This window comes from Penaeus japonicus, unplaced genomic scaffold, assembly GCF_977035675.1.
Source record: "Penaeus japonicus unplaced genomic scaffold, GWHDUDI00000001_assembly GWHDUDI00000002, whole genome shotgun sequence".
In the NCBI taxonomy this organism is placed as follows: Eukaryota; Metazoa; Arthropoda; class Malacostraca; order Decapoda; family Penaeidae; genus Penaeus; species Penaeus japonicus.
Genome location: NW_028234404.1, coordinates 9,148,943 through 9,173,775, shown reverse-complemented (window position 1 = coordinate 9,173,775; position 24,833 = coordinate 9,148,943). Strand labels below are relative to the sequence as shown.

At 35.6% G+C, this 24,833-nt stretch overlaps 10 non-coding genes across 10 annotated transcripts; 4 read left to right on the top strand and 6 right to left on the bottom strand.

Annotated features, from left to right (window-relative positions):
- Positions 1 to 596: 596 nt before the first annotated feature.
- On the bottom strand, positions 597 to 669 carry TRNAF-GAA (transfer RNA phenylalanine (anticodon GAA)). Its single transcript has one exon. It is a non-coding gene; the product is annotated as a tRNA-Phe (tRNA).
- A 2,079-nt stretch (positions 670 to 2,748) lies between these two features.
- On the top strand, positions 2,749 to 2,821 carry TRNAF-GAA (transfer RNA phenylalanine (anticodon GAA)). The gene has a single exon. It is a non-coding gene; the product is annotated as a tRNA-Phe (tRNA).
- Positions 2,822 to 3,949: 1,128 nt separating this feature from the next.
- TRNAF-GAA (transfer RNA phenylalanine (anticodon GAA)) lies at positions 3,950 to 4,022 on the bottom strand. The gene has a single exon. It is a non-coding gene; the product is annotated as a tRNA-Phe (tRNA).
- Positions 4,023 to 9,568: 5,546 nt separating this feature from the next.
- TRNAF-GAA (transfer RNA phenylalanine (anticodon GAA)) lies at positions 9,569 to 9,641 on the bottom strand. The gene has a single exon. It is a non-coding gene; the product is annotated as a tRNA-Phe (tRNA).
- A 2,230-nt stretch (positions 9,642 to 11,871) lies between these two features.
- Positions 11,872 to 11,944, bottom strand: TRNAF-GAA (transfer RNA phenylalanine (anticodon GAA)). The gene has a single exon. It is a non-coding gene; the product is annotated as a tRNA-Phe (tRNA).
- Positions 11,945 to 13,526: 1,582 nt separating this feature from the next.
- Positions 13,527 to 13,599, top strand: TRNAF-GAA (transfer RNA phenylalanine (anticodon GAA)). The gene has a single exon. It is a non-coding gene; the product is annotated as a tRNA-Phe (tRNA).
- Positions 13,600 to 14,853: 1,254 nt separating this feature from the next.
- Positions 14,854 to 14,926, top strand: TRNAF-GAA (transfer RNA phenylalanine (anticodon GAA)). Its single transcript has one exon. It is a non-coding gene; the product is annotated as a tRNA-Phe (tRNA).
- A 1,883-nt stretch (positions 14,927 to 16,809) lies between these two features.
- TRNAF-GAA (transfer RNA phenylalanine (anticodon GAA)) lies at positions 16,810 to 16,882 on the top strand. The gene has a single exon. It is a non-coding gene; the product is annotated as a tRNA-Phe (tRNA).
- Positions 16,883 to 18,003: 1,121 nt separating this feature from the next.
- Positions 18,004 to 18,076, bottom strand: TRNAF-GAA (transfer RNA phenylalanine (anticodon GAA)). The gene has a single exon. It is a non-coding gene; the product is annotated as a tRNA-Phe (tRNA).
- Positions 18,077 to 20,915: 2,839 nt separating this feature from the next.
- TRNAF-GAA (transfer RNA phenylalanine (anticodon GAA)) lies at positions 20,916 to 20,988 on the bottom strand. The gene has a single exon. It is a non-coding gene; the product is annotated as a tRNA-Phe (tRNA).
- Positions 20,989 to 24,833: the final 3,845 nt, after the last annotated feature.

Genomic DNA, 24,833 nt, shown 5'->3' with positions numbered 1-24,833 from the left:
CGGGATGAGAGGGATCGTGTGTTTATGAACAGATCTTCCTTATTTTATCTTTGTATATACTGCACATATATGCGCATTTTTAATATATCATACATATAGATTTAATGTAAACATATTTCATATAATTATATGCTTTAATTTTACGTCCCTGACTACTTTTACCATTCATTTAACTTCACTCTCCTTCGAAAAGTCCGCCAAAAGGTAAACAAACTCAAAATCAGCAGAGAATCCATGTTTTCCTAAAAGAGTTTGTAATCCGTGTCTAGGACAATGATGCCTAATATAACCAATATAGGTATTACTTTTCAAACGTAGTATGCTCATATGAAGTATTGGTAAGAAAAAGTATGGTAAAAATATGATTTTTTTCACTCGTGTAACTATCGTGACAAGCCTACCCCCTTGCCACGGAGTTTCCACGATTGTTCCAATACTTTCCACGCATTTGCCACGAATTTGCCACGCTTTTGCCGCGAACCCGCGCTTCTAGAATAAGAATCGCGGCATGTTCATGTCATGTACACGGCGCGCTTAGGGACTTAGAATATGGCTGATAATACTAATACCAATATTAGATAGGGTGACTTCAATAGTGCCCAGACCCGGGATTGAACCGGGGACCTTTAGATCTTCAGTCTAACGCTCTCCCAACTGAGCTACCTAGGCTTAGAAACGTGATAGATACTTTTCATAAATAATGAAAATCAACATATGTGACATATAGATATTATTGATGAGAAATATAAAGGAAATTCTTCTTGTTACCTGTCAGAGAGATAACATTGACGAGCCTTTTCACTTAGTTATCTTAATCTGTCAGTTGTTTTAAGAGTGGCAAGAATTTTAGATCTATGGGTGACCTTTCATATAAAATATTTATAAAAATCTGGTAGATGTACCATTCATACCTTTCTTCTACATTTGTTGCTATGAATTTTGTTCATCATCACTTATTATTGGTATCAGTATCATATCCCAACCCCCCTTCACACATACATAAACAGACAAACGATACCAGTAAGGGAACTCTGTCTCATTTCAGTGTGGTGAGATATATATGGAGGTAATTCATCAACCGGTTTTGTATACATGCACAATACAGAGCCCAGATGGAACGAAATAAGGTTCACCACGCCTTTAATAACACCAAAGATCACTAACTTCACCCTCACTGGTTTACACTTCAGTTTCTGAAAGGTGTCTAGGAATGGATATACATGATTTTTCATGCTTTGCAGAATTCATATGGGAAACTTTTAGTGTAAAATATAAATTATTGGATATATAGGTAGAAAGATGTCTGTCAACTTATCCCTCAGTCTCTCAGATTGCAAAACAGTGTTTTAACGGATCTTTCTTTCTCAGGGACAGTAATTGCGACCTTAAATCATAGAAGTAGAAATAGAAGCACTTTGCATTTTCCCTGGAAATTTCCAGTAATCCAGAATGGTGATAAGGAAATCCAGCAGTAGATCACTACCTATATTGAAGAATGGTTGAAGAGTTAACAACTGGCAGCTTCTTTAAGGTGAGAAGACGTCTGGATTGGTTCTCCAAGACTTCCCTCTTCTCGAAAGGTCAGCGTCTCAGGCAACGTCGATCAACCGACATTTTGTGATATTGATCTATCCCAACTGAGTTACCTAGGCGTATAAATGAGGTGGCTTTCTAAAAAGTTAAAAGTAATAAATTATATCTACGATATAATTCAAAATAAAACGGACAGCAAACATTTTTCAAAATCTGTCCTGATATATCAAGACCATCAACAATTTATATTGCAGTTAAGCTTAAACAGAAAATGTATGGAGGATTCATACTGATTGAGTTATAAACAAAACGAAGATTAAAACTGGGAAGCACCAGTACGATGGCCTTTTCGCTCTAATGCCTTTCAGGGTCTTGAAGGAACAAAAGGAAAAGCATTTGGCATGTTCGTGTATTTTCGAATTTTCCATTCCTTGTTTTGTTGATATGGAATATGTGATATATTTAATGGTAATGTATAATATTCACCAAAGTATACCATCACACGTCATCACGCTGATTTTGCTCTTATTCTTTATCCTCTTATTCAGCATCATTCATTACTTCATACATATTTTAAGCTCAACTGTAACTAGACAACAATACATGCTTAAGTTGCACATATTTAAAATGTATACCTCATGTAAGATGATTTGATAAATTGTATAATGTGTAATTTATCCCACAGATAATAAATATAAGATGTTCTACATTACTTGTGCTGTCTATGCAGTGAAATCATATAAACAACAGCTGGGAGACAAGCGTAAAATGTAGGATATGCAAGAAAAGATTTAAACTTATGAAAGACCTCTCATTAGAATATCCAATATTTTCTTTCTTCCAGATGGTCTTTGCCTTTGCTAGAAAATTTAAGCATACGCACTTTTCATTACAGAAAGTAAAATATATTGTATATAATCTGGATGTGTGCAACATAGTCAAGCATTTGTGCCGAGTTATCATTAGACTTGAAAGACGAATGTTGGGATAAAAGACACTGAACAAGTTTATAAATATCCACTCCATCCCCTCGCCCTTGCAATCTTGGACTTTCAATGCTCAACAGCGACATCCTAGTTTTATCAACTGCAGTGCATATGAAAAGGCCCGCTAATGCTATCTCTCTAACAGGTAACAAGAAGAATTTCTTCTAATATCTATATGTTATATATGTTAAGTTTCATTATTCATGAAAAGTATCTATGACATTTCTAAGCCTGGGTAGCTCAGTTGGGAGAGCGTTAGACTGAAGATCTAAAGGTCCCCGGTTCAATCCCGGGTCTGGGCACTTTTAAAGACAAACATCATGTCTTGTTTGTATCAATACCATACACAATGTCGGAAAATTGACGTTGCCTGAGACGCTGGCCTTTTGAGAAAAGTCTTAGAAAACTAGTCTAGACGTTTCTTCGCCTTGCTTCAAAGGGTGAGGTCTCAAAGAGGCTGCCAGTTATGAATTTTTAAACCATTCTTCAATGCAAACATTGATCTGCCGCTGCGTTTCCTTTATTGCCGTTTTGCATTACTAGATTTGCCATAGAAAATGGAAAGTGCTTATACTTCTATAGAACCTTAGAAAGAAAGATCTGTTATAAGACTATTTTGCAATGAATCTGAAATACAAGGATTGGTTGACAGACATATCTTTCTATCTATGTAGTCTAAAATTCATGTTTTACACTTTCCAATTATATTCTACGAAGCATAAACATAAATTTGGAAAAGCTTTTTGTCGATGAGTTATCATGCATCTCCATTCCTAGACACCTTTCAGAAACTGAAGTGTAAGTGAGGTGAAGTTTGCGACCTCTCGAGAAAAGTGGTCTCGGAGAACCAGTCCAGACGTTTCTTCTTCGCCTTGCCTTTAAGAGTGAGGCCTCAAAGAGGCTGCCAGTTATGAACTCAAACCATTCTTCAATACAAGCATCGATCTACTGCTGCGTTTCCTTTATTACCGTTCTGTATTACTAGAAATTTCGAAGGAAAATGGAAAGTGCTTATACTTATATCCACTAAAACACTGTTTTGCAATGAATCTGAAAGACTTTCTATATATATTCTAAAATTCATGTTTTACACTTTAAAAGTTTCCCAGATGAATTATACAAAGAATAAACATAAATTTCGAAAAGTACATTGTCGATCATTTGTCATGATACCTTTCAGAAATCGAAGTGAAACCAGAGAGAGTGAAGTTGGTGACCTTTGGTGTTATTATGGTGTGGTGGACCTTATCTCTTTCCATCTGGGCTCTATGTAGTGTATCTCCACAAGGTCCGGGTGAAGCTTTACCTTCCTACATCTCATTACACTTAAATGAGGCGGTGTTTCCTTACTGACATCGTTTGTTTGTTCATGTGTGTGCAGGGTGGGATATAATACTAATACCAATATTAGATGAGGGTGACTTCAATAGTGCCCAGACCCGGGATTGAACCGGGGACCTTTAGATCTTCAGTCTAACGCTCTCCCAACTGAGCTACCTAGGCTTAGCAATGTGATAGATAATTGTCATGAATAATGAAAAATAAGTTATATGTTTTATAGAGATTATCAATTAGAAATATAAAGGAAATTATTTTTGTTACCTATCAGAGAGACAACATTGGCAAGCCTTTTCATTTAGATAGATTAATATGTCAGTTGTTTTAAGAGTGGCAAGAATTTTTGATTCATTGGTGACCTTTCATGGAAACCATGATATAAAAAAAAGTTACATGACCAAGTATAACCGTCAGCGTAACATACCTTCACAGAGCTCGACACCATATGAATGCTTCATGACACTCCTCATGGTAAGTGTCATTTATCATTGCATTCGTCTTTCAAGTCTAAGGATAACCTGACACCAATAATTGCCTTAGGGCATTTTTTTGTTTTATATTGATATTTTACACCTTTAAGTTAGAGCTTAAATATTTGCTTTATTCCATTTCAGTCTAAATACGCAATGCAGTTGATAAAACTAGGATGTTGCTGTTGAACATTGAAAGGCCGAGACCGTAAAAGCGACGGGATAGATTGGATATTTATAAGCTTTTCCAGTTTTTAACTTGCCAAGAGGAAAAGGCCATCTGGATGAAGGGATATATTAAATATTCATAGAGGTAATTCTTAAGTTTGAATTCTGCATATCTTACATTTAAAGCTCGTCTCCCAGCTGTTATTTATGTATGATTTCACTTTATAGGCATTCCAAGTACCGAAAAACATCCTATATCTTTTATTTGTTGGAGAAATTATACTTTATACACTTGTTAATGAAATCTGTAGAAGCAAATATACCTCTTACTTGAGGAGGTAGCATATATTGTATAAATTCTAATTATGTGCAACATAAGCATGTCTTGGTGTCTAGTTATAGTCAGGCTTTAAAGATACACACAGCAATAAATGACACTAAACAAGAGGATAAATGGTAAGGGTATAAAGTAAAGCTTCATTCGGGCCTTGTACAGATGCATAATATAGAGCCCAGATGGAACAAGATAAGGTTCACCACGTCTGTAATGACATTCTAGGTCGCTATCCTCACTAGTTTCACTTCAATTTCTGAAAAGTGTAAGAATCGAGATACATGATAAATGATCGACAAATCTATTTTCCAGATTTACGTTTATGATTTGTAGAATTCAATGGGAAATTTTTGAAGTGTAAAACATGGATTTTTAAAATATATAGGTAGAAAGACGTGTCTATCAACTAAGCCCTCAGTCTCTCAGTTTCATTGCAAAAAACGGACAGGAGTTGCGACCTGAGATCTGTAAAATGGAAGTATACTCACTTCCCATTTTCCATAGAGATTCCTAGTAACGGAGAACGGTAATAAAGGAAACGCACCAGTAGATCAATGCCTGTATTGAAGAATGGTTCAAGAGCTCACAAGAAACTGGCAGCCTCACCCTTGGAAGTAAGGTGAAGAAGAAACGCCTGGACTGGTTCTCTGAGACTTCCCTCTTCTCGAGAGGTCAGCGTCTCGGGCAACGTCGATCTTCCGACATTGTATATGATATTAATAATACTGGTACATACCAACAAGGCACAACGATGTCTTTAAAAGTGCCCAGACCTGATATTAATAATACTGGTACATACCAACAAGGCACAGTGATGTCTTTAAAAGTGCCCAGACCCGAGGTTGAACCAGGGACCTTTAGATCTTCAGTCTAACGCTCTCCCAGCTGTGCTACCTAGGCAAAGAAATGTTCTGGATACTTTGCATAAATAATGAGACAATATTCATATAATGTATTTATTATAGATTAGAAAGATATGCGTTTCCTTTATAACCGTTCTGCATTACTAGAAATTTCGAAGGAAAATGATAGTGCTTATACTTATATCTACTAAAACCCTGTTTTCCAATTGATCTGAAAGACTTTCTATATATTTTCTAAAATTTATGTTTTACACTCTAAAAGTTTCCCTGTTGAATTATACAAAGCATAAACATAAATTTTGAAAAGTACATTGTTGATCATTTATGATACCTTTCAGAAATCGAAGTGAAACCAGAGAGAGTGAAGTTGACCTTTTATCTCTTTCCATCTGGGCTCTATATAGTGTTTTTGCACAAGGTCCGAGTGAAGCTTTACCTTCGTACATCTCCCTACACTTAACTGAGGCGGTGTTTCCTTACTGACATCGTTTGTTTGTTCATGTGTGTGCAGGGTGGGATATAATACTAATACCAAAATTAGATGAGTGTGACTTCAATAGTGCCCAGACCCGGGATTGAACGGGGGACCTTTAGATCTTCAGTCTAAGGCTCTCCCAACTGAGCTACCTAGGCTTAGAAACGTCATAGATACTTTTCATAAAAAATGAAAATTAACATGTGACATATAGATATTATCAATAAGATATATAAAGGAAACTCTTATTGTTACCTGTCAGAGAGATAACATTGACGAGCCTTTTCACTTAATTATCTTAATCTGTCAGTCGTTTTAAGAGTGGCAACAATATTAGATTTATGAGTGACCTTTCATATATTTTTTTTATAAAAATCTGGTAGATGTGCCATTCATACCTTTCTTCTACATTTGTTGCTATGAACTTTGTTCATCACTTATTATTGATATCGGTATCATATCCCCCCCCCCCCCCCATTTACACACACAAACAGACAAAAGATACCAGTATGGGAACGGCGCCTCATTTCAGTATGGTGAGATATATGAAGGTAATTCTTCACCCGGGTTTGTATACATGCACAATACAGAGCCCAGATGGAACGAAATAAGGTTCACCACGCCTTTAATAACACCAAAGATCGCTAACTTCACCCTCACTGGTTTACACTTCGCTTTCTGAAAGGTGTCTAGATACATGATAAATGATCGACATAATACTTTTCCAGATATATGGTAATGCTTTGTAGAATTCATTTGGGAAACTTTTAAAGTGTAAAACATGATTTTTTTAATATATATGTAGAAATGATACGTCTGTAAACCTATCCCTCGGTCTCTCAGATTGCAAAACTTTTTAACGGATCTTTCTTTCTCAAGGACAGTAATTGCGACCTTAAATCTTAGAAGTAGAAGTACTTTCCATTTTCCATGGGAATTTCCAGTAATGCTGAACGGTAATAAAGGAAACCCAGCAGTAGGTCACTGCCTATATTGAAGAATGGTTGAAGAGTTCATAGCTGGCAGCTTCTTTAAGGTGAGAAAACGTCTGGATTGGTTCTCTGAGACTTCCCTCTTCTCGAAATGTCAGCATCTCTGGCAACGTCGATCAACCGACATTTTGTGATACTGATCTCTCCCAACTGAGCTACATAGGCGTATAAATGAGATGGCTTTTTTAAAAGTCATAAGTAATATATGATATCTACGATATAATTCTAAATAAAACGAACAGCAAACTTTTTTTCAAAATCTGTCCTGATTTATCAAGACCAACAAAAATTTATATCACAGTTAATCTTTAACAGAAAATGTATGGAAGATTCATATTGATTGAGTTATAAACAAAACGAAGGTTAAAACTGGGAAGCACCTGTATGCTGGCCTTTTCGCTCTAATGCTTTTCCAGGTCTTGAAGGATCAAAGCGAAAAGCATTCGGCGCGTTCGTGTATTTTCGATTTTTCCATTCTTTGTTTTGTTGATATGGAATATGTGATATATTTAATGGTAATGTACAATATTCACCAAAGTATACCATCACACGTCATCACGCTGATTTTGCTCTTACACTTTACCCTCTTATTCAGCGTCATTCATTACTTCATACATCTTTTAAGCTCAACTGTAACTAGATAACAATACATGCTTAAGTTACACATATTTAAAATATGCACCTCATGTAAGATGATTTGATAAATTGTATAATGTGTAATTTATCCCACAGATAATAAATATAAGATGTTCTACATTACTTGTGCTGTCTATGCAGTGAAATCATATAAACAACAGCTGGGAGACAAGCGTAAAATGTAGGATGTGCAAGAAAAGATTTAAACTTACAAACGAACTTTCATTAAAATATCTAATATTTTCTTTCATCCAGATGGTCTTTGCCTTTGCTAGAAAATTTAAGCATACGCACTTCTCATTACTGAAAGTAAAATATACTGTATATAATCTGGATGTGTGCAACATAGTCAAGCATCTGTGCAGAGTTATCATTAGACTTGAAAGACGAATGTTGCGATAAAAGACACTGAACAAGTTTATAAATATCCAATCCATCCCTTCGCCCCTGCAATCTTGTTCTTTCAATGATCAACAGCGACATCCTAGTTTTATCAACTGCAGTACTTATGAAAAGGCTCGCTAATGTTATCTCTCTAACAGGTAACAAGAAGAATTTCCTTTATACTTCTAATCGATAATATCTATATGTCATATATGTTAATTTACAATTTTTATGAAAAGTATCCAATACATTTCTAAGCCTAGGTAGCTCAGTTGGGAGAGCGTTAGACTGAAGATCTAAAGGTCCCCAGTTCAATCCCTGGTCTGGGCACTTTTAAAGACAAACATCGTGTCTTGTATGTATCAATACCATACACAATGTCGGAAAATCGACGTTGCCTGAGACGCTGACCTTTTGAGAAAAGTCTTAGAAAAACCATTATTCAATGCAAGCCTTGATCTGTCGCTGCGTTTCCTTTATTGCCGTTTTGCATTACTAGATTTGCCATAGAAAATGGAAAGTGCTTATACTTCTATAGAACCTTAGAAAGAAAGATCTGTTATAAGACTATTTTGCAATGAATCTGAAATACAAGGATTGGTTGACAGACATATCTTTCTATCTATGTAGTCTAAAATTCATGTTTTACACTTTCCAATTATATTCTACGAAGCATAAACATAAATTTGGAAAAGCTTTTTATCGATGAGTTATCATGCATCTCCATTCCTAGACACCTTTCCCGAAACTGAAGTGTAATTGAGGTGAAGTTTGCGACCTCTCGAGAAAAGTGGTCTCGGAGAACCAGTCCAGACGTTTCTTCTTCGCCTTGCCTTTAAGAGTGAGGCCTCAAAGAGGCTGCCAGTTATGAACTCAAACCATTCTTCAATACAAGCATCGATCTACTGCTGCGTTTCCTTTATTACCGTTCTGCATTACTAGAAATTTCGAAGGAAAATGGAAAGTGCTTATACTTATATCAACTAAAACACTGTTTTGCAATGAATCTGAAAGAATTTCCATATATATATTCTAAAATTCATGTTTTACACATTAAAGGTTTCCCTGTGGAATTATACAAAGCATAAACATAAATCTGGAAAAGTACATTGTCGATCATTTGTCATGATACCTTTCAGAAATTGAAGTGAAACCAGAGAGAGTGAAGTTGGTGACCTTTGGTGTTATTATGGTGTGGTGGACCTTATCTCTTTCCATCTGGGCTCTATGTAGTGTACCTCCACAAGGTCCGAGTGAAGCTTTACCTTCGTACATCTCATTACACTTAAATAAGGCGGTGTTTCCTTACTGACATCGTTTGTTTGTTCATGTGTGTGCAGGGTGGGATATAATACTAATCCCAATATTAGATGAGGGTGACTTCAATAGTGCCCAGACCCGGGATTGAACCGGGGACCTTTAGATCTTCAGTCTAACGCTCTCCCAACTGAGCTACCTAGGCTTAGCAATGTGATAGATAACTGTCATAAATAATGAAAAATAAGTTATATGTTTAATAGAGATTATCAATTAGAAATATAAAGGAAATTATTTTTGTTACCTATCAGAGAGACAACATTGGCAAGCCTTTTCATTTAGATAGATTAATATGTCAGTTGTTTTAAGAGTGGTAAGAATTTTTTATTCATTGGTGACCTTTCATGGAAACCATGATATAAAAAAAAGGTACATGACCAAGTATAACCGTCAGCCCAACATACCTTCACAGAGCTTGACACCAAATGAATACTTCATGACTCTCCTCATGGTAAGTGTCATTTATCATTGCATTCGTCTTTCAAGTCTAAGGATTACCTGACACCAATAATTGCCTTAGGGCATTTTTTTTTTTTTTTTTATTATATTGATATATTGATATTATATTACACCTTTAAGTTAAAGCTTAAATATTTGCTTTATTCCATTTCAGTCTAAATACGCAATGCAGTTGATAAAACTAGGATGATGCTGTTGAACATTGAAAGGCCGAGACCGTAAAAGCGACGGGATAGATTGGATATTCATAAGCTTTTCCAGTTTTTAACTTGCCAAGAGGAAAAGACCATCTAGATGAAGGGATATATTAAATATTCATAGAGGTAATTCGTAAGTTTGAATTCTGCATATCTTACATTTAACGCTCGTCTCCCAGCTGTTATTTATGTATGATTTCACTTTATAGAAATTCCAAGTACCGAAAAACATCCTATATCTTTTATTTGTTGGAGAAATTACACTTTATACACTTGTTAATGAAATCTGTAGAAGCAAATATACCTCTTACTTGAGGAGGTAGCATATATTGTATAAATTCTAATTATGTGCGACATAAGCATGTCTTAGTGTCTAGTTATTGTTAGGCTTAAAAGATACACACAGCAATAAATGACACTAAACAAGAGGATAAATGGCAAGGGTAAAAAGTGAAGCTTCATTCGGGCCTTGTACAGATGCACAATATAGAGCCTAGATGGAACAAGATAAGGTTCACCACGTCTGTAATGACACCCAAGGTCGCTATCCTCACTCTCTAGTTTCACTTCAATTTCTGAAAAGTGTAAGAATCGAGATACATGATAAATGATCGACAAATCCATTTTCCAGATTTATGTTTATGCTTTGTAGAATTCAATGGGGAAACTTTTGAAGTGTAAAACATGGATTTTTTTAAAATATATAGGTAGAAAGACATGTCTATCAACTAAGCCCTCAGTCTCTGAGATTCATTGCAAAAAATGGACAGAAGTTACGACCTGAAATCTAAAATGGAAGTATAATCACTTCCCATTTTCCATAGAGATTTCTAGTAACGGAGGACGGTAATAAAGGAAAACTTACAAGTAGATCAATGCCTGTATTGAAGAATGGTTGAAGAGTTCACTAGAAACTGGCAGCCACACTCTAGGAAGTAAAGTGAAGAAACGCTTGGACTGTTCTCGGAGACTTCCCTTTTCTCGAGAGGTCAGCGTCTCGGGCAACGCCGATCTTCCGACATTGTATATGATATTAATAATACCGGTACATACCATCAAGGCACAACGATGTCTTTAAAAATGCCCAGACCCGAGGTTGAACCGGGGACCTTTAGATCTTCAGTCTAACACTTTCCCAGCTGTGCTACCTAGGCATAGAAATATCCTGGATACTTTTCATAAATAATGAGACTTCATATTCATATGATGTATTTTTTATAGGTTAGAAAGATATGCGTCTCTTTTATAACCGTTCTGCATTACTAGAAATTTCGAATGAAAATGGATAGTGCTAGGGCTTATACTTGCCTGTATATCAACTAAAACACTGTTTTCCAATTAATCTGAAAGATTTTCTATATATATTCTAAAATTCATGTTTTACACTTTAAAAGTTTCCCAGTTGAATTATACAAAGCATTAACATAAATTTGGAAAAGTACATTGTCGATCATTTATCATGATACCTTTCAGAAATTGAAGTGGAACCAGATGGAGTGAAGTTGGTGACCTTTGGTGTTATTCTGGTGTGGTTGACTTTATCTCTCTCCATCTGGGCTCTATATAGTGTATCTGCACAAGGTTCGAGTGAAGCTTTACCTTCGTATATCTCACTACACTTAATTAAATGAGGCGGCGTTTCCTTACTGACACCGTGTATGTGTGTGCAGGGTGGGATATAATATTAATACCAATATTAGATGAGTGTGACTTCAATAGTGCCCAGACCCGGGATTGAACCGGGGACCTTTAGATCTTCAGTCTAACGCTCTCCCAACTGAGCTACCTAGGCTTAGAAACGTGATAGATACTTTTCATAAATAATGAACATCAATATGTGACATATAGATATTATCGATAAGAAACATAAAGGAAATTCTTCTTGTTACCTGTCAGAGAGATAACATTGGCGAGCCTTTTCACTTAGTTATCTTAATCTGTCAGTCGTTTTCAGAGTGGCAAGAAATTTAGATTTATGGATGACCTTTCATACAAAATATGTATAAAAATCTTGTAGATGTGCCATTCATACCTTTCTTCTACATTTTATCTCTCTCCATCTGGGCTCTATAAAGTGTATCTCCACAAGGTCCGAGTGAAGCTTTACCTTCCTACATGTCACTACACTTAACTGAGGCGGTGTTTCCTTACTGACATCGTGTATGTGTGTGCAGGGTGGGATATAATACTAATCCCAATATTAGATGACAGTGACTTCAATGTGCCCTGAACCGGGGACCTTTAGATCTTCAGTCTAACGCTCTCCCAACTGAGCTACCTAGGCTTAGAAATGTGATAGATACTTTTCATAAATAATGAGAATCAACATGTGACATATAGATATTATAGATAAGAAATATAAAGGAAATTCTTCTTGTTACCTGTCAGAGAGAAAACATTGGCGAGCCTTTTCACTTAGTTAATCTTAATTTAAGAGTTTCATATAAAATATTTATAAAAATTTGATAGATGTACCATTCATACCTTTCTTCTACATTTGTTGCTATGAACTTTGTTCATCACTTATTATTGGTATCGGTATCATATCCCCCTCCACACACATAAACATATCCCCCCCCTTTACACACATAAACAGACAAACGATAGCAGTAAGGGAACTCTGCCTCATTTCAGTGAGGTGAGATATATGAAGGTAATACTTCCCCCGACTTTGTATACATGCACAATACAGAGCCCAGATGGAACGAGATAAGGTTCACCACGCCTTTAATAACACCAAAGATCGCTAACTTCAATCTCACTGGTTTACACTTCACTTTCTGAAAGGTGTCTAGATATGTACTCGTATTATTATTAATATTCGTGTTATTTATTCGTATATGTTTTTCCTATTTTTGATATGTCTACAAATAAATTTTTAATTTTTGTCTTGATAAATGATGGACATAAGCTTTTCCAGATCAATGGTAATGCTTTGTAGAAATCATATGGGAAACTTTTAAAGTGTAAAACGTGAATTTTTGAATATATATGTAGAATGATATGTCTGTAAACCTATCCCTCAGTCTCTCAGTTTGCTAAACAGTGTTTTAACGGATCTTTCTTTCTTAGAGACAGTAATTGAGACCTTAAATCATAGAAGTAGAAGCACTTTCCATTTTCTAGGGAAATTTCCAGTAATGCAGGACGATAATAAAGGAAACCCAGCAGTAGATCGCTGCCTGTATTGAAGAATGGTTGAAGAGTTCATAGCTGGCAGCTTCTTTAAGATGAGAAAACGTCTGGATTGGTTCTCTAAGACTTCCCTCTTCTTGAAAGGTCAGCGTCTCCGGCAACGTCGATCAATCGATAATATCTATATGTCTTATATTTTAAGTTTCATTATTCATGAAAAGTATCTATCACAATTCTAAGCCTAGGTAGCTCAATTGGGAGAGCGTTAGACTGAAGATCTAAAGGTCCCCGGTTCAATCCCGGGTCTGGGCACTTTTAAAGACAAACATCGTGTCTTGTTGCTATGCATCAAAACTATCAACATCACACATAACGTCGGAAGATCGACGTTGCCCGAGACGCCGACCTCTCGAGAAAAGTGAAGTCTCGGAGAACCAGTCCAGACGTTTCTTCTTCGCCTTGTTCCAAGGGTAAGGCCTCAAAGGGGCTGCCAGTTTCTTGTGAACTCGTAAACCTTTCTTCAAATACAGTCATTGATCTACTGCCGCGTTTCCTTTATTATCGCTCTCCGCGCAAAACTGAAAGTGACTATAATTCCATTTTACAGATCTCAGGTCGCAATTGAATTATACAGAGCATAAATATAAATCTGGAAGAACATTTTGTCAGTCATTTATCATATATTTCATTTACTAGATTTTTAGAAATTGAAGGGAAACCAGTGAGAGGGAATTTAGCGATAATTGGTGATATTAAAGGCGTGGTGAACCTTATCTCGTTTCATTTGGCTCTGTATTGTCCATCTATATGTATAAGACGCAAATGATGATTTATTTTCGCACATCTCATTAAACTAAAATGAGGCGGCATTTCCTTACTGACTTGGTTTAAAAACGACAAAGCTTTTAAAAATATTCAAAATTAACATAAGACATCTAGATAATGTTTGTGGTCCGTTTCGACAAGCATCATTATCTAAATCTGCACGATTTTTCAAGAACATCAAGGATCTGCATAACAATACAAGCTTAAGTTGCACATATTTAAAATATATACAATATCTCATATAAGATGATTTGATAAACAATGTGTAATTTCTCCCACAGATCATAAATACAAGATGTTCTACATTACTCGTGCCGTCTATTAAGTGAAATCATATAAACAATAGCTGTGAGATAAGCGTAAAAGGTAGGATATGCAAGAAAAGATTCAAGCAAGCTAGAAAATTTAAGCATACGCACTTTTCATTGCAGAAAGTAAAATATACTGTATCTAATCTGGATGTGTGCAACATAGTCAAGACTTGAAAGACGAATGTTGGGATACAGAACACTGAACAATTTTATAAATATCCAATCCATCCCTTCGCCCTTGCAATCTTGGTCTTTCAATGCTCAACAGAGACATCCTAGTTTTATCAACTGCAGTACATATGAAAAGGCTCGCTAATGTTATCTCTCTAACAGGTAACAAGAAGAATTTCCTTTATACTTCTAATCGATAATATCTATGTCATATATGTTAACTTTCATTATTCATGAAAAGTATCCATGACATTTCTAAGCCTAGGTAGCTCAGTTGGGAGAGCGTTAGACTGAAGATCTAAAGGTCCCCGGTTCAATCCCGGGTCTGGGCACTTTTGAAGACAAACATCGTGTCTTGTTGCTATGTATCAAAACTATCAACATCACACATAACGTCGGAAGATCAACGTTGCCCGAGACGCTGACCTTTCGAGAAGAGGAAAGTCTTAGAGAACCAGTCCAGACGTTTCCTCTTCGCCTTGTTTCAAGGGTAAGGCCTCAAAGGAGCTGCCAGTTTCTTGTCAACTCTTAAACCATACTTTAATACAGGCATTGTTCTACTGCCGCGTTTCCTCTATTACCGTTCTCCGCGCAAAACTGAAAATGACTATATTTCCATTTTACAGATTTCGGGTCGCAATTGAATTGTACAGAACATTAACATGAATCTGGAAAAGAGTTTTGTCGGTCATTTATCAGATATCTCATTTCCTAGACTTTTAGAAATTGAAGGGAAACCAGTGAGAGTGAAGTTAGCGACAATTGGTGATATTAAAGGCGTGGTGAACCTTATCTCGTTCCATTTGGCTCTATATTGTCCATCTATATGACTCAAATGAAGATTTACTTTCGCACATCTCATTAAACTAAAATGAGGCGGCATTTCCTTACTGACTTGGTTTAGAAACGACAAAGCTTTTAAAGATGTTAAAAAGTAACATATGACATCTAGATAATGTTTGCGGTCCGTTTCGACAAGCATCATTATCTAAATCTGCACGATTTTTCAAGAACATCAAGGATCTGCATCACAGTTAACCTTTGACATAAAATATATGGAGGATTCATATTGATCGCGCTGTAATAGTCTTTTGCTTTCCAGGGCGTGTATGTTCATTAACCTTGTTCCATTCATTAATTTATTGACATAAAATATTCACCAAGACATACCATCACACAGCATCACACTGATTCTGCTTTTACTATTTATCCTTCTGTCTAGTGTCATTTATTGTTGTGTGCATCTTTAAGTTTAACAATAACTAGTCATCAATACATGCTTAGAATATATACAATACGTGTTACCTCCTCAAGTATGAGGTACATTTGCTTCTACAGATTTGATTACCAAGTATATAATGTGTAATTTCTCCAACAGATAATAAATATGAAATGTATTACATTACTTGAGATGTCTATAAAGTGAAAACATATATAAGCAACAAATAAGAGTGTAAAGTGTAGGATACACAAGATTCAAACTTACGAAAGACCTCTCTCTTCATCCAGATGGTCTTCTCTTTGCAAGTTATAAAAATAAGTATACGCACTTCTCATTCGAGAAAGCATATAATCTGAATATGTGCAACATAGGCAGGCATTTGTGCAGAGTTAACCTTAGGATTGTAAGACGAATGTAGGGATAGAAGCTAAATAATTAAGCTTAGAAATATCCAATCCATCCCTTCGCCCAGACGGTGTTGGCCTTTCAGTGTTCAACAGCAACATCCTAGTCCTATCAACTGTATTACATAAACATTATTTTAGACTGAAATGGAATTTAATTAAGTAAAACTGCTGAAGCAAATATTTAAGCTCTAACTTTTGGGTGTAAAATAATAAGATAACCAAAGTATATGCCCCCAAGGCAATTACTGGTGTCAGGTTATCCTTCGACTTGAAAGACGAATGCAATGATAGATAATATTTGACAGAGTATGAACATCAAGCAGTATGGCGGTGTCGAGCCCTGTGAAGGTATGTTATACTTGGCCATGAAACCTTTGTTTTCATATCATATTTTCCATGAAAGGTCACCCATGAAGCTAAAATTCTTGCCGCTCTGAAAACATATTAAGATAAGGAAATGAAAAGGCTCGCCAATGTTATCTCTCTGATAGGTTAAAGAAGAATTTCCTTCTTATCTTATCGATAATATCTATATGTCACATATGTTAATTTTCATTTATATGAAAAGTATCTATAATGTTACTAAGCCTAGGTAGCTCAGTTGGGAGAGCGTTAGACTGAAGATCTAAAGGTCCCCGGTTCAATCCCGGGTCTGGGCACTTTTAAAGACAAACATCGTGTCTTGTATGTATCAATACCATACACAATGTCGGAAAATCGACGTTGCCCGAGACGCTGACCTTTTGAGAAAAGTCTTAGAAAACTAGTCTAGACGTTTCTTCGCCTTGCTTCCAAGGGTGAGGCCTCAAAGAGGCTGCCAGTTATTAATTCTTAAACCATTCTTCAACACGAGCATTGATCTACCGCTGCGTTTAATTTATTGCCGTTTTGCATTACTAGATTTTTCCATGGAAAATGGGAAGTGCTTATACTTCTACAGAACATTAGAAAGAAAGATCCGTTATATAATGAATCTGACTGACAGGGTTTGGATGACACACATATCTTTCTATCTATGTAGTCTAAAATTCATGTTTTACACTTTCCAATTAAATTCTACAAAGCATAAACACAGATCTGGAAAAGCTCTCTGTCGATGATTTATCATGTATCTCTATTCCTAGACATCTTTCAGAAACTGAAGTGTAAACCAGTGAGAGTGAAGTTTGCGACCTCTCGAGAAAAGTGGTTTTGGAGAACCAGTCCAGACGTTTCTTCTTCGCCTTGTTTCCAAGACTGAGGCTTCAAAGAGACTGCCAGTTATGAACTCAAACCATTCTTCAATACAAGCATCGATCCAGGGCTGCATTTCCTTTATTACCGTTCTGCATTACTAGAAATTTCGAAGGAAAATAGAAAGTGCTTATACTTATATCCACTAAAACACTGTTTTATAACTAATCTGGAATACTTTCTATATATATTCCAAAATTTATGTTTTACACTTTAAAAGTTTCCCATTTGAATTATACAAACCATGAACATAAATTTGGAAAAGTACATTGTCGATCATTTATCATGATACCTTTCAGAAATTGAAGTGGAACCAGAGAGTGAAGTTGGTGACCTTTGGTGTTAATATGGTGTGGCTGACTTTATCTCTTTCCATCTGGGCTCTATATAGTGTATTTGCACAAGGTTCGAGTGAAGTTTTACTTTCGTATATCTCACTACACTTAACTGAGGCGGTGTTTCCTTACTGACATCGTTTGTTTGTTCATGTGTGTGCAGGGTGGGATATAAAACTATTCCCAATATTAGAAGAGGGTGACTTCATTAGTGCCCAGACCCGGGATTGAACCGGGGACCTTTAGATCTTCAGTCTAACGCTCTCCCAACTGAGCTACCTAGGCTTAGAAATGGGATAGAAACATATAATAAATAATGGAAATTAGCATATGTAACATATAGATACTATCGATAAGAAATATAAAAGAAATTCTTCTTGTTACCTGTCACAAAGAAAACATTGACGAGCCTTTTCACTTAGTTATCTTAATCTGAGTGGCAAGAATTTTAGATTTATGAGTGACCTTTCATATAAGATGTTTATAAAAATCTGGTAGATCTGCCATTCATATCTTTCTTCTACATTTGTTGCTATGAACTTTGTTCATCACTTATTATTGGTATCGGTATCATAACCCCCCCCCCCCCCCCTCCCCTTCACACACATAAACAGACAAACGATACCAGTAAGGGAACTCTGCCTCATTTGTGTGGCAGCTTCTTGTAATAAAGGAAACGTAGCAGCAGATCAATGTCTGTATTGAAGAATGGTTTAAGCGTTCATAACTGGCAGCTTTTTTGAGGCTTCATCTTGGAAGCAAGGCGAAAAAGAAACGTCTGGACTGATTCTCCGAGACGTTCTCTTATCTAGAAAAGTGTCTCGGGCAGCGACATGGTATAATATTGATGATATCGATACATAACAAGACACGGTGTTTGTCATTAAAAGTGCCCAGACCCGGGATTGAACCGGGGACCTTTAGATCTTCAGTCTAACGCTCTCCCAACTGAGCTACCTAGGTTTAGATACGTGGTAGACACTTTTCATAAATAATGAAAAATAAGTTATATGTTTTTATAGAAATATTAATTTGAAATATAACGGAAGTTATTCTTGTTACCTATCAAGAGATAAAATTGGCAAGCCTTTTCATTTAGATAGATTAATCTGTCAGTTGTTTTAAGAGTGGTAAGAATTTTAGATTCATGGGTTACCTTTCATGGAAACCATGATATAAAAAAAAAGTTATATAACCAAGTATAACCGTCAGCGCAACACACCTTCACAGAGCTCGACACCATATTAATGCTTGATGATTCTTTTCATGGTAAGTGTCATTTATCAATTGCATTCGTCTTTCAAGTCTAAAGATTACCTGACACCAATAATTGCCTAAGGGCATTTTTTTATTATATTGATATTTTACACCTTTAAGTTAGAGCTTAAATATTTGTTTTATTCCATTTCAGTCTAAATACGCAATGCAGTTGATAAAACTAGGATGTTGCTGTTGAGCATTGAAAGGCTAAGACCGTAAAAGCGACGAGATAGATTGGATATTTATAAGCTTTTCTAGTTTTTAACTTGCCAAGAGAAGAAGGCTATCTGGATGAAGGGATATATTAAATATTCATAGAGGTAATTCGTAAGTTTGAATTCTACATATCTTACATTTAAAGCTCGTCTCCCAGCCGTTATTTATGTATGATTTCACTTTATAGACATTCCAAGTACCGAAAAACATCCTATATCTTTTATTTGTTGGAGAAATTACACTTTATACACTTGTTAATGAAATCTGTAGAAGCAAATATACCTCTTACTTGAGGAGGTAGCATATATTGTATAAATTCTAATTATGTGCAACATAAGCATGTCTTGGTGTCTAGTTATACTCAGGCTTTAAAGATACACACAGCAATAAATGACACTAAACAAGAGGATAAATGGTAAGGGTATAAAGTAAAGCTTCATTCGGGCCTTATACAGATGCATAATATAGAGCCCAAATGGAACAAGATAAGGTTCACCACGTCTGTAATGACATTCTAGGTCGCTATCCTCACTAGTTTCACTTCAATTTCTGAAAAGTGTAAGAATCGAGATACATGATAAATGATCGACAAATCTATTTTCTAGATTTACGTTTATGATTTGTAGAATTCAATGGGGAAATTTTTAAAGTGTAAAACATGGATTTTTTAAATATAGCGGTAGAAAGACGTGTCTATCAACTAAGCCCTAAGTCTCTCAGTTTCATTGCAAAAAACGGACAGGAGTTGCGACCTGAAATCGGTAAAATGGAAGTATAATCACTTCCCATTTTCCATAAAGATTCCTAGTAACGGAGAACGGTAATAAAGGAAACGCACTCGTAGATCAATGCCTGTATTGAAGAAACGGTTCAAGAGCTCACAAGAAACTGGCAGCCTCACCCTTGGAAGTAAGGTGAAGAAGAAACGCCTGGACTGGTTCTCTGAGATTTCCCTCTTCTCGAGAGGTCAGCGTCTCGGGCAACGTCGATCTTCCGACATTGTATATGATATTAATAATACTGGTACATACCAACAAGGCACAACGATGCCTTCAAAATTGCCTAGACCCGAGGTTGAACCAGGGACCTTTAGATCTTCAGTCTAACGCTCTCCCAGCTGTACTACCTAGGCATAGAAATGTCCTGGATACTTTTCATAAATAATGAGACTTAATATTCATATGATGTATTTATTATAGGTTAGAAAGATATGCGTTTCCTTTATAACCGTTTTGCATTACTAGAAATTTCGAAGGAAAATGGATAGTGCTTATACTTTTATCAACTAAAACCCTGTTTTCCAATTAATCTGAAAGACTTTATATATATTCTAAAATTCATGTTTTACACTTTAAAAGTTTCCCAGTTGAATTATACAAAGCATAAACATAAATTTGGAAAAGTACACGGTCGATCATTTATGATACCTTTCAGAAATTGAAGTGAAACCAGAGAGAGTGAAGTTCACCTTTTATCTCTTTCCATCTGGGCTCTATATAGTGTTTTTGCACAAGGTTCGAGTGAAGCTTTACCTTCGTATATCTCACTACATTTAAATGAGGCGGCGTTTCCTTACTGACATCGTTTATGTGTGTGCAGGGTGGGATATAATACTAATACCAAAATTAGATGAGTGTGACTTCAATAGTGCCCAGACCCGGGATTGAACCGGGGACCTTTAGATCTTCAGTCTAACGCTCTCCCAACTGAGCTACCTAGGCTTAGAAACGTGATAGATACATTTCATAAAAAATGAAAATTAACATGTGACATATAGATATTATCGATAAGATATATAAAGGAAATTCTTATTGTTACCTGTCAGAGAGATAACATTGACGAGCCTTTTCACTTAATTATCTTAATCTGTCAGTCGTTTTAAGAGTGGCAACAATTTTAGATTTATGAGTGACCTTTCATATATTTTTTTTTTATAAAAATCTGGTAGATGTGCCATTCATACCTTTCTTCTACATTTGTTGCTATGAACTTTGTTCATCACTTATTATTGGTATCGGTATCATATCCCCCCCATTTACACACACATAAACAGACCAGTATGGGAACGGCGCCTCATTTCAGTGTGGTGAGATATATGAAGGTAATTCTTCACCCGACTTTGTATACATGCACAATACAGAGCCCAGATGGAACGAGATAAGGTTCACCACGCCTTTAATAACAGCAAAGATCGCTAACTTCAATCTCACTGGTTTACACTTCGCTTTCTGAAAGGTGTCTAGATACATGATAAATGATCGACATAATACTTTTCCAGATCTATGGTAATGCTTTGTAGAATTCATTTGAGAGACTTTTAAAGTGTAAAACATGATTTTTTAAATAAATATGTAGAATGATACGTCTGTAAACCTATCCCTCGGTCTCTCAGATTGCAAAACGATGTTTTAATGGATCTTTCTTTCTCAGGGACAGCAATTGCGACATTAAATCTTAGTAGTAGAAGTACTTTCCATTTTCCATGGGAATTTACATTAATGCTGAACAGTAATACAGGAAACCCATAAGTAGACTACTGCCTGTAATGAAGAATGGTTGAAGAGTTCATAGCTGGCAGCTTCTTTAATATGAGAAAACGTCTGGATTGGTTCTCTAAGACTTCCCTCTTCTCGAAATGTCAGCATCTCCGGCAACGTTGATCAACCGACATTTTGTGATACTGATCTCTCCCAACTGAGCTACCTTGGCGCATAAATGAGGTGGCTTTTTAAAAAGTCAAAAGTAATTTATGACATCTACGATATAATTCAAAATGAAACGAAAAGCAAACTTTTTTTTTCAAAATCTGTCCTGATTTATCAAGACCAACAAAAATTTTTATCACAGTTAATCTTTAACAGAAAATGTATGAAAGATTCATATAGATTGAGTTATAAACAAAACGAAGGCTAACACTGGGAAGCACCTGTATGCTGGCCTTTTCGCTCTAATGCTTTTCCAGGTCTTGAAGGATCAAAGTGAAAAGCATTCGGCGTGTTCGTGTATTTTCGATTTTTCCATTCCTTGTTTTGTTGATATGGGATATGTGATATATTTAATGGTAATGTATAATATTCACCAAAGTATACCACCACACGTCATCACACTGATTTTCCTCTGACACTTTACCCTCTTACTCAGTGTCATTCATTACTTTATACATCTTTTAAGCTCAACTGTAACTAGACAACAATGCATGCTTAAGTTGCACATATTTAGAATATATACAATACCTCATATAAGATGATTAGATAAACAATTGTATAATGAGTAATTTCTCTCACAGATAATAAATATAAGATGTTCTACATTACTTGTGCTGTCTATACAGTGAAATCATATAAACAACAGCTGGGAGACAAGCGTAAAATATAGGATATGCAAGAAAAGATTCAAACTTACGAAAGACCTCTCATTGGAATATCCATTTTTTTTTTCTTCCAGATGGTCTTTGCCTTTGCTAGAAAATTTAAGCATACGCACTTTTCATTACAGAAAGTAAAATGTACTGTATATAATCTGGATGTGTGCGACATAGTCAAGCATTTGTGCCGAGTTATCATTAGACTTGAAAGATGAATGTTGGAATACAAGACACTGAACAAGCTTATAAATATCCAATCCATCCCTTCGCCCTTGCAAAAAGTTTCCCAGATGAATTATACAAAGAATAAACATAAATTTCGAAAAGTATATTGTCGATCATTTGCCATGATACCTTTCAGAAATTGAAGTGAAACCAGAGAGAGTGAAGTTGGTGACCTTTGGTGTTATTATGGTGTGGTGGACTTTATCTCTCTCCATCTGGGCTCTATATAGTGTATTTGCACAAGGTTCGAGTGAAGCTTTAATTTTGTACATCTCACTACACTTAACTGAGGCGGTGTTTCCTTACTGACATCGTTTGTTTGTTCATGTGTGTACAGGGTGGGATATAATACTAAAACCCTTATTAGATGAGGGTGACTTCAATAGTGCCCAGACCAGCCCCCACCCGGGGGGGTTTTTTTTTTTTTTTTTTGGGGGGGGTTTTTTTTTTTTTTAAAAAAAAACCCCGGGGCCCCCTTTTCCCAAAAAATTTTTTAAAAATTTTTTTAAAAAATTAATTAAAAACCCCCAAAAAAAATTTAAAAAACAATTTTTTTTTTTTTTGGAAAAAAAAAAAAATTTTTTTTTAAAAATTTTTTTTTTTAAAAAAAAAAAGGTTTTAATTTTTTTTTTTTTCCATTTTTAAAAAAGGGGGGGGAAAAAAAAAAAAAAAATTTTTTTTTAAAAAAAAAAAGGGGAAACCTTTTTTTTTTTTTAAATTTTTTTTAAAAAAAAAGGGAATTTTTAAAATTTAAAATTAAAAAAGGGGTTTTCCCCAAAAAAAATTTTTGGGGAATTTTTTAAATAAAGTTTTTTTTTTTTTTTTTTTTCCCCCCCCTTTTGAAAAAGGCCCTTTTTTTTTTTAAAAAAAAATTTAAAAAAAAGGGGTTTTTTTTTTAAAATTTGGGAAAAAAAAAAAAGGGGGGGGGGTTTTTTGGGGGGGTTTTTTTCCCCCCCGGGGCCCCCAAATTTTTTAAAGGGGTTTTTTTTCCCCCCCCCCCTTTTTTTTTTTTAAAAAATTTTTTAAAAAAATTTATTTAAAAAAATTTTAAAAGGGGAAAAAAAAAACCCCCCCGGGGGAAAAAAAAAGGCAAAACCCCCCCCCCCAAAAAAAAAAGGGGCCAAAAAACCCCAAACTTTTTCGGGGTTTTTTTTAAAAAAAAACCCCTTTTTTTTTTTAAATTTTTTGGGGGGGAAAAAAAAAATTTTTTTAAAAAAAAAAATTTTTTGGGGGGGGGGTTTTTTTTTTTTCCCCCAAAAAAATTTTGGGGGGTTTTAAACTTTTTTTTTCTTGGGGGAAATAAAAAAAAAAAAAAAGGGGTTTTTTTTTCCCCCAAAGGGTTTAAAAAAAAACCCAAAAAAAACCCCGGGGGAAAAAAAAAATTTTTTTGGATTTTTTGGGTTTTTTCCATAAAATTTTTTTAAAAAAACTTTTTGGGTTTAATTTTTTAAAATTTTTTTTAATTTTTTTTTTTTTTTTTTTTTCCCCCCCCCCCCCCCAAAATTTTAAAAAAAAACCCAAAAAACGGGGGGGGGGGGGAAAAAAAAATTTAAGGGAATTTTTTTAAAGGGTTTAAAAAAAAAAAAAGGAAAAACCCCAAAAAAAAACCCCCTTTTTTTTAAAAATTTTTCCCCCCCCCTTTTTTTTTTTCAAAAAAATTTGAAATTTTTTTCCCAAAAAAAAAAAAATTTAATAATGGGGGGGGAGGGGGGGGGGGGGGCGCGGGGGGGGGGGGGGGGGGGGGGGGGGGGGGGGGGGGGGGGGGGGGGCCCCCCCCCCCCCCCCCCCCCCCCCCCCCCCCCCCCCCCCCCCCCCCCCCCCCCCCCCCCCCCCCCCCCCCCCCCCCCCCCTTTGTGAATTTATTTTAAAACTTTTAAAAATCCTAAAAACATGAAAAATTTTTGAATATATAAAAAGTTTTGAATTTTATAAAAAATTGTTTAAACCTAAATTTTTCTCCAGATTAAAAAAGATGTT